A 15,167-nucleotide genomic window follows, 5' to 3' on the forward strand; every position below is an offset into this window, starting at 1 on the left:
ATAATAAATTATTGTTATGAGGATCATCTAGCCCAACTCTCTGCAATGCGTGTATATGCAGCTGTCCTATACGAGGATCGAACCTGAAGCCTTGGCTTTATCACCACCACGTTCTAGTCAACCTAGCTATCCAGACAATTGACATTGATACAATAATATCACATTAGCAGTGGGTTTCTACTGGGACATCCACATATCATTCCACTTTATTCCTTGTTCTGCGATGCTTCCCCAATTTTTTTATCACATTATTACTATCTGGAGGGGCGCTCTTGCACTACAGCACAACTAAAACAGGGCAAAAACAAAACAAAACCCCAAACTGGAAAAGGTGAGTTATTAAAATTATAGGATTTCAGCAGGAATCCTGGGATTGGGACTGGAAATGAAGCAGGACATCTGCCCTTGAAACTATTGCAGGCGCAAACAGTATTGAACAGTACTGATTGCGTATGACCGCCCTGAGCACAAATCATCATGAATGCACAATAAGGACAAGCGCTCAGGCCTCTTGGTGTCTTGGAAGGGGAGCCAGAGGTGTCATTAGCAGGAGGAAGATCTACAATCCATTATCCTTGTATTCTCCGGGAGGGTAATATGAGGTGGAGGGCAGCGTCCAGATCCCAGCTGCTGTGAGCCACATGCTGTCCTGCTGTGTGGCTTGACCCCTGCCAACAAATGCTGATTGATGGGACATCAAGGTCTCATCTAGGACTGCAGGTCATGCGTTCTTGGCCATCAGGGTGGGGGTGGCGGAGACCACTGTTTTGCAAGGAAGGGTGAGCAAGTGGTGGCAGAAGGGGGAAACACAGTAGTACCTCGGGTTACGAACTTACCGTATTTTTTGCTCTATAAGACTCACTTTTTCCCTCCTAAAAAGTAAGGGGAAATGTGTGTGCGTCTTATGGAGCAAATACAGGCTGCACAGCTATCCCAGAAGCCAGAACAGCAAGAAGTATCGCTGCTTTCACTGTGCAGCGATCCCTCTTGCTGTTCTGGCTTCTGAGATTGAGAATATTTTTTTTCTTGTTTTCCTCCTCCAAAAACCAGGTGCGTCTTGTGGTCTGGTGCATCTTATAGAGCGAAAAATACGGTAATTAGTTCCAGGGGTCTGTTCTTAAACTGAGGTGCGCTTTCGCTAATGGGGCCTCCTGCCACCGCCACACAATTTCTGTTCTCTGGTCATTTACCCTCACTAGATTCAACGTGCTGCCATCTGCCTTATTGCAGGGCAGACTCAAGGGTAAACCATTCGCCGAACGAGTCTGCCCCTGTGGCTTGATGGAGGTAGAAACTGTCTCTCATGTCTTGTTACGCTGCCGTTTCTACAGGGATATACGCTCGGTATTTATCACTCCTGTTATACAAATATCTCCAAATGGATCTGGACTTCAATGTCTAAAACTCCTGGTAGAGGACAAGGATCTAGAGATCACGCCAAGGGTGGCCAAATTCTGTGCGACTGCCGTAAAACTTAGGGAACAAGCTGTACTACCAAAATGATTAAGGTTTTAAACGACAATTTTAGGTTATATTTTAGTGATCAGGGTTTAATATATATATTTTTAATTGCTGCTATATCTGAATTGTCTCTGTTATACCCAATTGCAATTCAATGTATTCCTGTTGTGTTTTATGATTTTCCTGATATTGTGAGCCAGAACTGGTCTGTGACCGTAATAATAAAATTAAATTCTGTTCTCATCCTGGGGCAAAGTTTGCAACCCGGAGCAACTACTTCCAGGTTAGCGGAGTTTGTAACCCGAAGCGTTTGTAACCCGAGGTATCACTGTAAACTGATGTGGCTGCAACCAGTGAAAAAGAAGCAAGTGTCCAGTTTTTGAAGGGGGCAGCAAGATATGCAGTAAAATATGCTGTTGGTATCATGCAGAGATGTGCAACCTCAGCTCTGGGGGTCCAAGCATGGCTCCCAGGCCTCTCTATCTGGCCCTTGGCACTGTTTGAAGGCCACCCCCCCCCCAGGCTACACCCTTACTGGCCTTGCTTCACACCCTCCTTGAGTGCATTTTCTTCGCTGCAAAGCATCCTTGAACTCTATCAGAGTTGCTCTTCTTCTGCAGAACCAGGAAGCTGCCACAGCCGCTGCTCCTCATTTCTCCGGCAATGGGTGCACTCGCAGCGCACCCCCTTGGACTTTGCCAGCTGAGGCAGCTGCCTCAGTTTGCCTCATGAGCAGGGCTAGGCTTGATGATGGCTAAAAGCCAAGGGTGGATAGGCTTTTTGTGGATGTCTTCTGTATCATGTTCCTCAGGCAGTAATAATGCAGTAGGGGTGTGTTATTATATATGATTCATTTTGCTTGGACTACTGCAATGCACTCTATGTGGGGCTACCTTTGAAGGTGACTCGGAAACTACAACTAATCCAGAATGCAGCAGCTAGACTGGTGACTGGGAGTGGCCGCCGAGACCATATAACACCGGTCCTGAAAGATCTTCATTGGTTCCCAGTACGTTTCCGAGCACAATTCAAAGTGTTGGTGCTGACCTTTAAAGCCCTAAATGGCCTCGGTCCAGTATACCTGAAGGAGCGTCTCCACCCACATCATTCTGCCCAGACACTGAGGTCCAGCGACGAGGGCCTTCTGGAGGTTCCCTCCCTGCGAGAAGCAAAATTACAGGGAACCAGGCAGAGGGCCTTCTCAGTAGTGGCGCCTGCCCTGTGGAACGCCCTCCCAGCAGATGTCAAGGCAATAAACAACTATTTTACTTTTAAAAGACCTCTGAAGGCCGCTCTGTTTAGGGAAGCTTTTAATGTCTGATGCTGTGTTGTTTTTAATATTTTGTTGGAAGCTGCCCTGAGTGGCTGGGCAAACCCAGCCAGACGGGCGGGGTATAAATAAATTATTATTATTATTATTATTATTATTATTATTATTATTATTAATAATACTATGATGCTTTCCTGATGCTACAACGTTATTGCTGTCCAGAGGGGCTACAGAGCAGCCAAAGCAGGACACAGAAGGGAGGGGGGGAAACCTCTGGAACGTAAGCGGTTATGAAAAGTTTCGGGACTTCAGCTGGAAGTTACAGGATAAGCAATGACTGGAAACGAAGCAGCGTGGATAACCCCCCAGGTGCTTAAAAAGGCAAAGCACAGTCCCAGAATCTGAACTCAAGAGGCTCCTGATTGAACCAGTGCCGTGTAAACTTAACTGGCATCAAATGAAAAGGCTTTTAAGAACTTTTAATAGATCTTAATTTTAACAAAACAAAAAAAATGCTCTCAAAGCAGCCTGCAATTATGAATAGAGCCGTTTTAAGTACACATCAAAGCCTACTTTACCGAACGTTACCCTGCACGGGGCATGAGGGCCTCTTTTAAGATTACCGTATTTTTGAGTTTTGCCTGGGTTCCCAATTTTAATCCACTCAGACCCATTTGCCATCGTCCCAAGGCAAGTCATCCCAGCCCTGCTGCTGCTTCAAGAACACAGAAGGTCAGAAGGGGCGGGTGTCAAGTCATGGGACAGAAATTCCTGAGAAGCATGAATTAGCATTTGCTATCTGGGCAAGGGAGGGAGCCGTGAGTAAGACGACTTAAGAAAGGGCCCTGAGAGGCCGAAGATACACTCATGGGATGGAGGAAGAAGTGGGAGGGGGGAAACCCGGCCGGCACCACCACCACCCTGCGCCCAAAGCCATGGCAGGGATCCAAGGAGAGAGAACAAGTTAATAGTTTAACGAAGGCGCAAGCTTTGATGGGGGGAAATATGCTGCTGAATGGACGGTTGCTATGGAGGCCTGTCTGGAGGTCATTGGGATCACAGGCATTTCGTACAAGGCTGGCTGGCGTTATTGGATTAAATCCATCAGGCAAAATGTTAACTGATATGTCGGGGCAAATTGGGGCAGGTGGGTGCTGGCTGGGACCATAAGGCTGCCATTTTAAAAAATATTTTTTTAAAAAAAAATGCCAGCTCCTGCTCTTCTGCCTCCATCACGCTAAGGAACGGTTCACCAGCTACATATCCACACGGCAGGCTAGTGTAAACGGCAATGGAGCAGAACCAGTTCTGTTTTTCTTTTAAAGCGGAAACACCAACAGAAGGATTGTCATGCATGCGTGAGAGCTGCAGGGGAAATGTTGCCACGTGGAATCCAAGTTTCCATGCCCTTTCCCAGAATAAGGTAAAGGTAAAGGGACCCCTGACCATTAGGTCCAGTCGTGACTGACTCTGGGGTTGCGGCGCTCATCTCGCTTTATTGGCCGAGGGAGCCGGCGTACAGCTTCTGGGTCATGTGGCCAGCATGACTAAGCCGCTTCTGGCGAACCAGAGCAGTGCATGGAAACGCCGTTTACCTTCCCGCTGGAGCGGTTCCTATTTATCTACTTGCACTTTGACGTGCTTTCAAACTGCTAGGTTCGCAGGAGCTGGGACTGAGCAATGGGAGCTCACCCCGTCATGGGGATTTGAACCGCCGACCTTCTGATTGGCAAGTCCTAGGCTCTGTGGTTTAACCCACAGCGCCACCCGCGTCCCTTCTTTCCCAGAATACTCCATTCCATTTTCCCCTCCCTCTCCCCTACCATTTCCACTTTCCCCTCTCTGCATTCTGTGCCCGCTCTGCCTGCTCAGTCCTCATTGGGCAGTTTTTGAAGGGGTGGAGCTTCTGTACGTCTAGGCCAGAACTGTTTTGGCAGGAGGGTCTTAGGCAGAGGCTACCTGTTCCCCATTGTCTTTGTCCATTGAGTTTTCTTGGCAGGGATACTGGAGTGACTTGCCGGTTCCTGCTCCAGGTGGGTCACGTTTGGTCAAAACTCTCCACTATGATCTGTCCATCTTGGGTGGCCCTGCACAGCATAGCTCATAGCTTCTCTGAGTTATTCAAGCCCCTTCACCACGGCAATCCAGTGATTGCCGACAAAGGTCCGTATAGTTAAAGCTATGGTTTTCCCAGTAGTGACATATGGAAGTGAGAGCTGGACCATAAAAAAGGCTGATCACCGAAGAATTGATGCTTTTGAATTATGGTGCTGGAGGAGACTCTTGAGTGTCCCATGGACTGCAAGAAGATCAAACATCTCCATTCTGAAGGAAATCAGCCCTGAGTGCTCACTAGAAGGACAGATCCTGAAGCTGAGGCTCCAATACTTTGGCCACCTCATGAGAAGAGAAGACTCCCTGGAAAAGACCCTGATGTTGGGAAAGATGGAGGGCACAAGGAGAAGGGGACGACACAGGACGAGATGGTGGGACAGTGTTCTCGAAGCTACTAGCATGAGTCTGACCAAACTGCGGGAGGCAGTGGAAGACAGGAGTGCCTGGCGTGCTCTGGTCCATGGGGTCACGAAGAGTCGGACACGACTAAACAAAAAACATCTGTTCCCTACCCCCCAACTCTAGCGATGGGCATGATGGCACCTTGGGCCTTCTGCATATAAGGCATAGGTTCTGCAAGTGTGCAATGCCCCCTGCCCATTGCATTTTGGTACACATCATATTGCTGATGAAAAGTGGCAATTGTGTCAAGCAGAGGCAAATGAACAAGCTTTTTCATACTTGCCAGTTCTCAGGTAGTTCAGGGATGGGGAACCTGTGGCCTTCCATGTGTTGCTGCGTTGCAACTCCCTAACCATTCACTTGAGGTTTTCAAGCATTGGAGGTTTTCAAGCAGAGGTTGGACGGCCATCAGTCATGGATGCTTTAGTTGAGATTCCTGCATTGCAGGGGGTTGGACTAGAGAACCGTCAAGGTCCCTTCCAGTTCTACAATTCTATGATCCTATGACTGGTTATTCTGGTTGGACTGATGGGGGTTAAACAGTGTATGGAGGGTCATTATTATTAGTAGTAGTAGTAGTATTAGCAGCAGTACACCTGGGATACGGGTGGCGCTGTGGGTTAAACCACAGAGCCTAGGGCTTGCCGATCAGAAGGTCGGCGGTTCGAATCCCCGTGACGGGGTGAGCTCCCGTTGCTTGGTCTCTGCTCCTGCCAACCTAGCAGTTCGAAAGCACATCAAAGTGCAAGTAGATAAATAGGTACCGCTCCGGCGGGAAGGTAAATGGCGTTTCCGTGCGCTGCTCTGGTTCACCAGAAGCAGCTTAGTCATGCTGGCCACATGACCCAGAAGCTGTACGCCGGCTCCCTCGGCCAATAAAGCGAGATGAGCGCTGCAACCCCAGAGTCGGCCACGACTGGACCTAATGTCAGGGGTCCCTTTAACTTTAGTAGTACCCCATCCCCTCTAGACAGCTTCCAGCATATACAAAAACATAATAAAACATTGATTAAACATTAAAAACGTCCACCTACAGGGCTGTACAAGATTCCCATCTCTGGTGTTAACAGGTATGATACTGGATTTGGAGTCGGGCCAAGACTGAAAAAAGAACAGTTCAGCAGAGAAGCTCGCTGGGTGACCTTGGGCAGTTAACTCTCTCTAAACCTCACCTTCATCACAGAGCTGACACAAAGATAAAATGGAGAGAGGGAAGGACCACGCCTGCCAACATGCACTCTTCGGATTAAGAGGCTGGTGAACATGAGGATGATACCGGGGTGTCCAGATGCAAAAGACGACTGCATTGCAAGGGGTTGAACTAGTCAGGGGTCAGCAAACTTTTTCAGCAGGGGACCAGTCCACTGTCCCTCAGACCTTTGAAAAAATATATATGAACGAATTCCTATGCCCCACAAATAACCCAGAGATGCATTTTAAATAAAAGGGCCCATTCTACTCATGTAAAAACACCAGGCAGGCCAAACAAAAAAAACCAAGAAATGCATGTTTAATAAAAGGATACATTCTACTCATGTAAAAGCACGGATTCCTGGACCGTCCAGGGGCCGGATTTAGAAGGTGATTAGGCCGGATCTGGCCCCCGGGCCTTAGTTTGCCTACCCATGGACTAGATGGCTATTGGAGGTCCCTTCCAACTCTAATAATAATAATAATAATAATAATGTATTATTTATACCCCACCCATCTGGCTGGGTTTCCCCAGTCACTCTGGGTGGCTCCCAACAGAATATTAAAAACACGATAAAACATCAGTGTTTCTATGAAAAGAGAACAGGGCTCCCAAACCTTGACTAGCTAATTTGTATGCCTTTCCCCTTTGCCAGATCGTGACTTAACATAAGAATACGCATTTATGCTATCTATAATTATTTAAAGCATTTTTAGTCCATGCTTCGGGTATTAAAAAAAAAGGAAGCAGCAGCAGCAGCTCCCAGAGCCACTTACAAATGTCGTTGATGAGACAGTTGCTGCTCCAGGGCTTAAAACCTAAAGGGCACAACAAAAAAAGGAAAGGGCTTGGAGAGAGGACAGGTGGAAAAAAGAAAGCTGGGCACTGTTGTTGTTTTCAGTACAGCCATACCTCGGGTTACAGACGCTTCGGGTTGCACGGTTTCGGGTTGTGCACCGCGCCGAACCCGAAAGTACCGGAACAGATTACTTCTGGGTTTCGGCGCTTGCGCATTGTGGCGATCACACAGGGCCCCCGGACGTTTCACGGTCTATTGACCCTGTGCCACCACTGCGGTTGCTCTCTTCGCTGCCACCACCCCGCGTCTCACGGGGACACACAGAGTCCAGACAGTAGTTAACATAAACAACTAATCAAGTTTATTTTTAAACTGCAAGAATAAGAGTATGGTTTCTGTTTATTTCTCTTGACAGTTTCTTAAATCTTAGTTCCTAACAACTTCAACCTGAATTATTCCCAACTATCTATCTGACTCCACCTATCAATTCCTCTCACTCTCTCACAATACAACTCTACCAACCCACACCTAAGCCTCCCTCTTACTTCTCCAACACCCAAGACTCAACTCCCAACTGACAAACCTCAACTGACTTTTCAAAACCTCCCACTCTATCTTTTACTCCCCCCTCGCATTCTCACTGGCCAATCACCTCACACACATTTTAACCCTTTCCTTGACACATCCTAGGGGCAAACGCCACACGCATGCACAGAAGCACTAAATCATGCTTTGTGCATGCGCAGAAGCGCCGAATTGCGACCTGCACATGCACAGACGCGGCACTGTGGATTGCGGCCGCTGCAGGTTGCGAACGTGCTTCCCGCATGGATCACATTTGCAACCCAAGCATCCACTGTACAAAATTCTTGCAGCGCCCTGTTGGAATTGAAAAATGTCCAGGAGAGGAGCCCCCAAAGTTGCTGGTCTTTCAGCAGGCCCCCACACTGTGCTTCCCCCTCCCTCTCCTATAGTCCGATGGCAGGGCTACTCCTAAGAGGCGAGGTAGGAGCAAGTTTTACAGCAGAGCAGATGGAGGGGCCCTCTCTCCTTCTCTTGCCGCCTGATGCAGGTTAGGCTCATCCATCTTTCGCTTTGTTCTCGACTCAGGCGGGCGAGGAAGGTGAGCCTGAATGATGCAGCCCATCTCTGGTGGATAAGAAGCTAGGAAAGTTTTGCTGTAACTGTGTGTTTCCCCCTTCCGCCCCACAGACTTACCATGGAGAAACATAAACATGTTCGGGACAGGTTGTTAAAAGGAAAGATATTATACACCAGGGAGCCCTGGCAGAGCGAATCCTTTCTTTCGGGAAGCCAGAAACCACAGCTGAACTTTCTGCTCGAAAACATGCGACAGCACGCTCTCGGCTGCGAGGGTTCTGCTCCAGTCGGCCTCCCTGCATCGGATCGCAGCCCACCTCAGCCTCTCCAAGACATTTAGAGCACTGTGATAACACTTTAAACAGTCATGGCAGCACCCAAAGAATTCTGGGAACTGTAGTGTCAAGGGTGCTGAGAGGAATTTGGAGACCTGGCTATTTGCCTCACCGATTACAATTCCTGAGGCGATTTAACAACCCACCATTTTTCGCAGGGCGCTCTGGGAATTTTGTAGCTCTGTTAGGCGTCTCCTAACAACTCTCAGCACCCATAAAAACTACAGTCATACCTCATGTTACGTTTGCTTCAGGTTGCACATTTTCAGATTGCATCCCACGGCGACCAGTAAGTACCAAAAAAGGGTTACTTCTGGGTTTTGCCGCTTGTGCATATGCAGACACGCAAAATGATGTCACGCGCATGCGCAGAAGCAGTGAATCACGACCCTTGCACGTGCAGACACGGGTTGTGTTCTGCTCATGTTGCGAACGGGCCTCCGGAACGGATTCCGTTCGCAACCAGAGGTACCACTGTATAGCTCCCATAATTCTTTCATTATTGTTTTTTTTTTTAAAAAGAGGGAGAAACATCGCCTTCTTCCCCCACTATCCATAATTCTATAAACCTGCAGGCATTGCACTAGTGGTGCTAAGCCCATTTCAACCAAAACAAGTCAATTAGTTCAAGTCCAAAAATGCTAACAGCATGGAACGGGAGGGGCTGTTGCACAAACATCCCCTTTCTCCCAGAAGAGGAAATGGGGCTTAGCCTTGAGAGCGTGCGCTGAGGGTGCCCACCTGTTCCACGGCACTGCAGAGAATGCCTCCCACTCTTTTCCCATTCTGCCAGTTCCCACCAGTCCAGGCCCCATGACCAAAGAACCATCCTGGCTGGGACAATGTGCTCTTGGCGTCAGGGTGGACTTGACCGGGTCAGCCATGAACAGATGCTTCGCCAACGAGTTTGTGGCATCAGCTGGGGAGTGAAATCAGAATTGGTTTCAGTAAGGCTGCAGTTGCAGGCTAATCCGGCCTTCCCGGTTCATCCTGGGGACTAGTAGGACACAGAGGTTCTGGCTATTATAATAATAACAATAATAATAATAATAACTCATTATTCAGGGACTAAAACCGTCTTGAGCAGTGCTGCCTAACGTTATGACCTGCAGGTGTCTTGAACTACAACCATCAGCCCCCCAGCGGCTCTCACAGGAAGAACTCAAACTCAGATTACGGTTTCTACCCAAACCTTAATACAGTGGTACCTCGGGTTACAAATGCTTCGGGTTACAAACGCTTCAGGTTACAGACTCCGCTAACCCAGAAATAGTACCTTGGGTTAAGAACTTTGCTTCAGAATGTGAACAGAAATCGCGCGCTGGCGGTGCGGCGGCAGCTGGAGGCCCCATTAGCTAAAGTGGTGCTTCAGGTTAAGAACAGTTTCAGGTTAAGAACGGACCTCCGGAATGAATTAAGTTCTTAACCAGAGGTACCACTGTAATAATAAAAACAATAACAATTTATACCCCGTCCATCTGGCTGGGTTTCCCAGATCTGTTCTGTTCTGGGTGGTTCCCAACAGAATATTCAAAACATGATAAAACATCAGACATTAAAAAATCCCTAAACAGGGCTGCCTTCAGATGTCTTCTAAATGTCAGATAGTTGTTTATTTCTTTGACATGTGGTGGGAGGGCATTCCACCAGGCGGGTGCCACCACCGAGAAGGCCCTCTGCCTGGTTCCCTGTAACCTCACTTCTCACAGTGAAGGAACCACCAGAAGGCCCTCAGAGCTGGACCTCAGTGTCCGGGCTGAACTATGGGGGTGGAGACAAGGAACTACTCCATTCCAGACTCCTTATTGTTTTAGAGGGGCCTTTCAGCATGTTGTGGAAGTGGGTGGGATTAAAAAAAAAGTTGGATGAGGCTGGTGGCGCCGATCTGCAAGCAGGACAAAGAAATAGTTTGTGTGGGCAATACCAGGGACGTGATCGCTCGCAAGACCAGCTCAGCTTCTGTGTTGAATTTCAAGGGAATATCAAGGGAAATTTACCATATTTACGCAAATCTAATGCGCCATCAAATCTAATGCGCACTTCAATTTTCAAAACCTTGAAGCCAAAAAAGTATTTGCTGGCGAATGTAAATGTGCCGTCAAATCTAATGCACACCCTAATTTTCATGACATAATTTGGCCATAAAAGGTGTGTATTTGAGTAAATACACTAGAAGGGGCTTCTCCCTTATGGAATATTCGGAAGAGACACCCGAAATAAGAAGGCCCTAGGTTGACACCAAGTGGCTAATATATGTTACGACATCAAATTAATGTGTTTCCTCCATGCGTGCAAAAGTAATTTATGTTCTCCCTAACAGCCATTCTCTTTCCTTCTCCCCCCAAAAAAGTCTTGTTCCACTTCTAAATGACCTGCTTATTGAACATTCATCCTGGTTTATTTGTTGGCTATTTACATGAGCATTCATTGTGATAAGTTTGTGGGAAGGTTAGATAAGGAAAGTCCTCGCACATTTTCCACTGGGACATCTCTGGCGCTTTCCTTACCGCAAAAAAAAAATATAAAATAAAAAATTCCAGCCACCCGGGAAAGTGGATTTGTTGTGCAAGGCCTCCCAATCAACTATAATTACGCAAGCTGAATCTGCTGGGTAGGGGATCCCACTCAAAAAATAGCGACAGACTGGAAGCTCCCACAGAGAACCTGGATGGCAACCCCTGGTGCTGTGCAGACGTGAGATCACGTCACACAGCGCAAAAGTCAATTTGCGCTAATAGCGCAGCACAGGGTGACATATTCAGGGACAAGGAGACAGCTGCACAAGTGCCTAGGATCTCAACACATTTCGAGAATGTCCCTTTATTAAACTTCTCAGGGGAGTTGAAAGAGAAGTCGTCCCCAAGCAGTTTGAAGTGGAAGGAAAGTCCCTTGACAAGGAGAATTTCGCAAAATGCATCGTGAACACACACACTCGCGCAGCTGTCTTATTATTGCTTCTTTGTTTCTGGCCTGAAAGGCTGTTTCCCAATTCTAGAATTCTGCATTTAAATCAGGGATAGGCGATGCAGTGGCCTCCAGATGTCTTGGGCTACAATTCCTATCAGCCTCGTTATAAAATCTGCACCCCCCCCCAAAAAAAAACCCCTAGCTACGCCCATGTCCCTGATTTACATACCTATATCAATTAGCTGTATCTATTAGTTGTCTATATCCAAAATGGTGGCTCTGACCTTCAACATCCTATGTGGCTTAGGACCAAAATACCTCAAGGAGTGTTGAGTTCCATGGAAACTGCCCAGACTCTGAGATCATTTTCTGAGTCCCTTATTCAGGTCTGGCCAGCATCTGAAATAAGGCATTATTTCTTTGGAATTCTCTACCTAGGGAGCTTGCGATGCTCCTATGCTGCTGTTTTGTTGCAAAAATTGTATGCACATACTTTTATTTTTAATGTTGGCTTCAATTGTTAGCTGCTTTGGGAATCCACTTAGGGTTGAAGAATGGAATACAAGTACTGTATCTGCAAATAAAACAAACATCTAGAACAAGGGTAGGCAACCCAAGACCCGTGGGCTGGATGCGGCCCAATTGCCTTCTCAATCTGGCCCGCCGACTGTCTGGGAATCAGCGTGTTTTTACATGAGTAGAATGTGTCCTTTTATTTAAAATGCATCTCTGGGTTATTTGTGGGGTCTGCCTGGTGTTTTTACATGAGTAGAATGTGTGCTTTTATTTAAAGGAGCGTCTCCACCCCCATCGTTCTGCCCGGACACTGAGGTCCAGCGCCGAGGGCCTTCTGGCAGTTCCCTCGCTGTGAGAAGCCAAGTTACAGGGAACCAGGCAGAGGGCCTTCTCAGTAGTGGCACCCGCCCTGTGGAACGCCCTCCCACCAGATGTCAAAGAGAAAAATAACTACCAAACTTTTAGAAGACATCTGAAGGCAGCCCTGTTTAGGGAAGCTTTTAATGTTTAATAGGTTACTGTATTTTAGTGTTTTGTTGGAAGCTGCCCAGAGTGGCTGGGAAAACCCAGCCAGATGGGCGGGGTATAAATAAATTATTATTATTATTATTATTATTATTATTATTATTATTATTATTATTATTATAAAATGCATCTCTGGGTTATTTATGGGGCATAGGAATTTGTTCATATTTTTTTCAAAATAGAGTCCGACCCCCCACATGGTCTGAGGGACGGTGGACCGGCCCATGGCTGAAAAAGGTTGCTGACCCCTGATCTCGAAAGAGAGAGAAGACTGATGGCATTTGGACTTAAATGCAGCAGCAGAACTTAACAATTGAGTCCTTGATGGTGTAGTTAAGAGCGGTAGTCTCGTAATCTGGGGAACCGGGTTCACGTCTCCGCTCCTCCACATGCAGCTGCTGGGTGACCTTGGGCCAGTCACACTTCTTTGAAGTCTCTCAGCCCCACTCACCTCACAGAGTGTTTGTTGTGGGGGAGGAAGGGAAAGGAGATTGTTAGCCGCTTTGAGACTCCTTAAAGGGAGTGAAAGGCAGGATATCAAATCCAAACTCTTCTTCTTCTTCTTGATGCAGGAGCACATCACTGAAAGCAATCACACTGGGAGTTTAGGAAGATAAGAAAGCTAACGTCATTGGAGGAAAGTTGCTAGTGCTAAGCAACTAAAGGCAGAGATACAAAAAGCCATGCCTGTTCTTCTTAGCAGGAGAGACACATGAAAAAGGGAGGAAATTAGGTCCACAATCAGTTTAATGATGGTCGGTACAGGTTAAAGGACAGCCAAGGAAATTTAGGGGTTCCCCCTCTCTCTCTCTCCTCTTTCCCATGCAAACCTATCAGCCTCCAGACAAGCAGAATTGCATTCTGACACTTTCAGCAAAGACTGTGGATTTCAACAGCACGGAGAGGTTTCAATGCCAAGGCTGTGAGGAGGAAACAACCGTTCTTCTTCAGAGGGCAGAAACGTGGAGAAGAGGTTCAGACCAGGACTTTTAGCAATTTGAGTATGTACAATAAAACCCCATGCCCAGATGAGCCTCATTTCTTTTCTCTTTTTTTTGTTAAGAATCTCCCTGAAGCAATGTTAAAGCAATATCAAAATTCAGAGTGGGTGCAGCTGGCCTTGCCCAGATCTGGGACAAAGGAAATGAAGGCTCAAGAGAAACGAGTTATTCAAGTAATGAAAGAATAACAGGGGGGTGGGGGAGCCTTGCAAACAAAAGGCAGCAAAAATGCAGAGGGGATGGAACATTGGTTGCTAAGTGAAGCAGCCAATCAGGGAGTCTCATTTCAAAGCCCCCTGGTGTGTGTGTGTGTGTGTGGTGGAATTTAAGACAACCCCTTCCCATTTTAGCCAAAGAGCTGACTAGGCTTCAGACACTTTAAGGACTGAACTTTGCAAGTCAAACTGGAGGCAACAACAGTAGCCAGTCCTAAGTCAATCTAATTATTATTATTATTATTATTATTGGGACGCGGGTGGCGCTGTGGGTCAAACCACAGAGCCTAGGACTTCCAATCAGAAGGTCGGCGGTTCGAATCCCCGCAACAGGGTGAGCTCCCGTTGCTCGGTCCCTGCTCCTGCCAACCTAGCAGTTCGAAAGCACGTCAAAGTGCAAGTAGATCAATAGGTACCGCTCCGGTGGGAAGGTAAACGGCGTTGCCGTGCGCTGCTCTGGTTCGCCAGAAGCGGCTTAGTCATGCTGGCCACATGACCTGGAAGCTGTACGCCGGCTCCCTCGGCCAATAAAGCGAGATGAGCGCCGCAACCCCAGAGTCGGTCACGACTGGACCTAATGGTCAGGGGTCCGTTTACCTTTCATTTATTTATTTATTTATTTATTTATTTATACCCTACCCATCTGGCTGGGTTTCCCCAGCCACTCTGATACAGTGCAGAGATTTATTAATAAAAATATATATTTATTGATCAAATAAACAAATGGATTACTGCATCAGTGTGGCATAGTGGTTAGAGTGCTGGACTAGGCACTGGGAGACCAGGGTTCAAATCTCCTCTCAGCCATGTAGCTCACTTCGGGAACTTGGGCCTGTCACCGTCTCTCAGCCTACCTCACAGGGTTGTTGTGAGAATAAAATTGGGGTTGGGGAAAAATATTATTGTTGTTGTTGTTGTGGCAGACTAGCGAATCTACTGAATCAGATGATTCAGATATACAGGACACATGCGTGGCTGGGGTAATTATAAACGTTGGGTCAGAGGTAAAAGAAATTCAGGAAGTGCCCACTAATAGCATTGAAGGCAATTAATAGAATTAAAGGCAATTAATAGCGCCCATTCCGCAAGACTCAGAGGTTTTTGCTGCAACAGACCTGCCGCAGCTGGTCTGCCACGCAAGTCCACGCGACACTTCAAACACGGATTCCGACTACACATCAGGAAGAGCACAGTGAAACCGATTTCCTGGAAGGGCGACAACCTCTCCTTCCTCGGAGGTTTTCAAGCAGAGGTTGGGCGGCCACGTGTCCTGCGTGATCTCGTTGAGATTCCTGCATTGCAGGGGGTCGGTCTAGATGACCCTCGGA

The sequence above is a fragment of the Podarcis muralis genome, chromosome 2, assembly GCF_964188315.1.
Source record: "Podarcis muralis chromosome 2, rPodMur119.hap1.1, whole genome shotgun sequence".
Classification (NCBI taxonomy): domain Eukaryota; kingdom Metazoa; phylum Chordata; class Lepidosauria; order Squamata; family Lacertidae; genus Podarcis; species Podarcis muralis.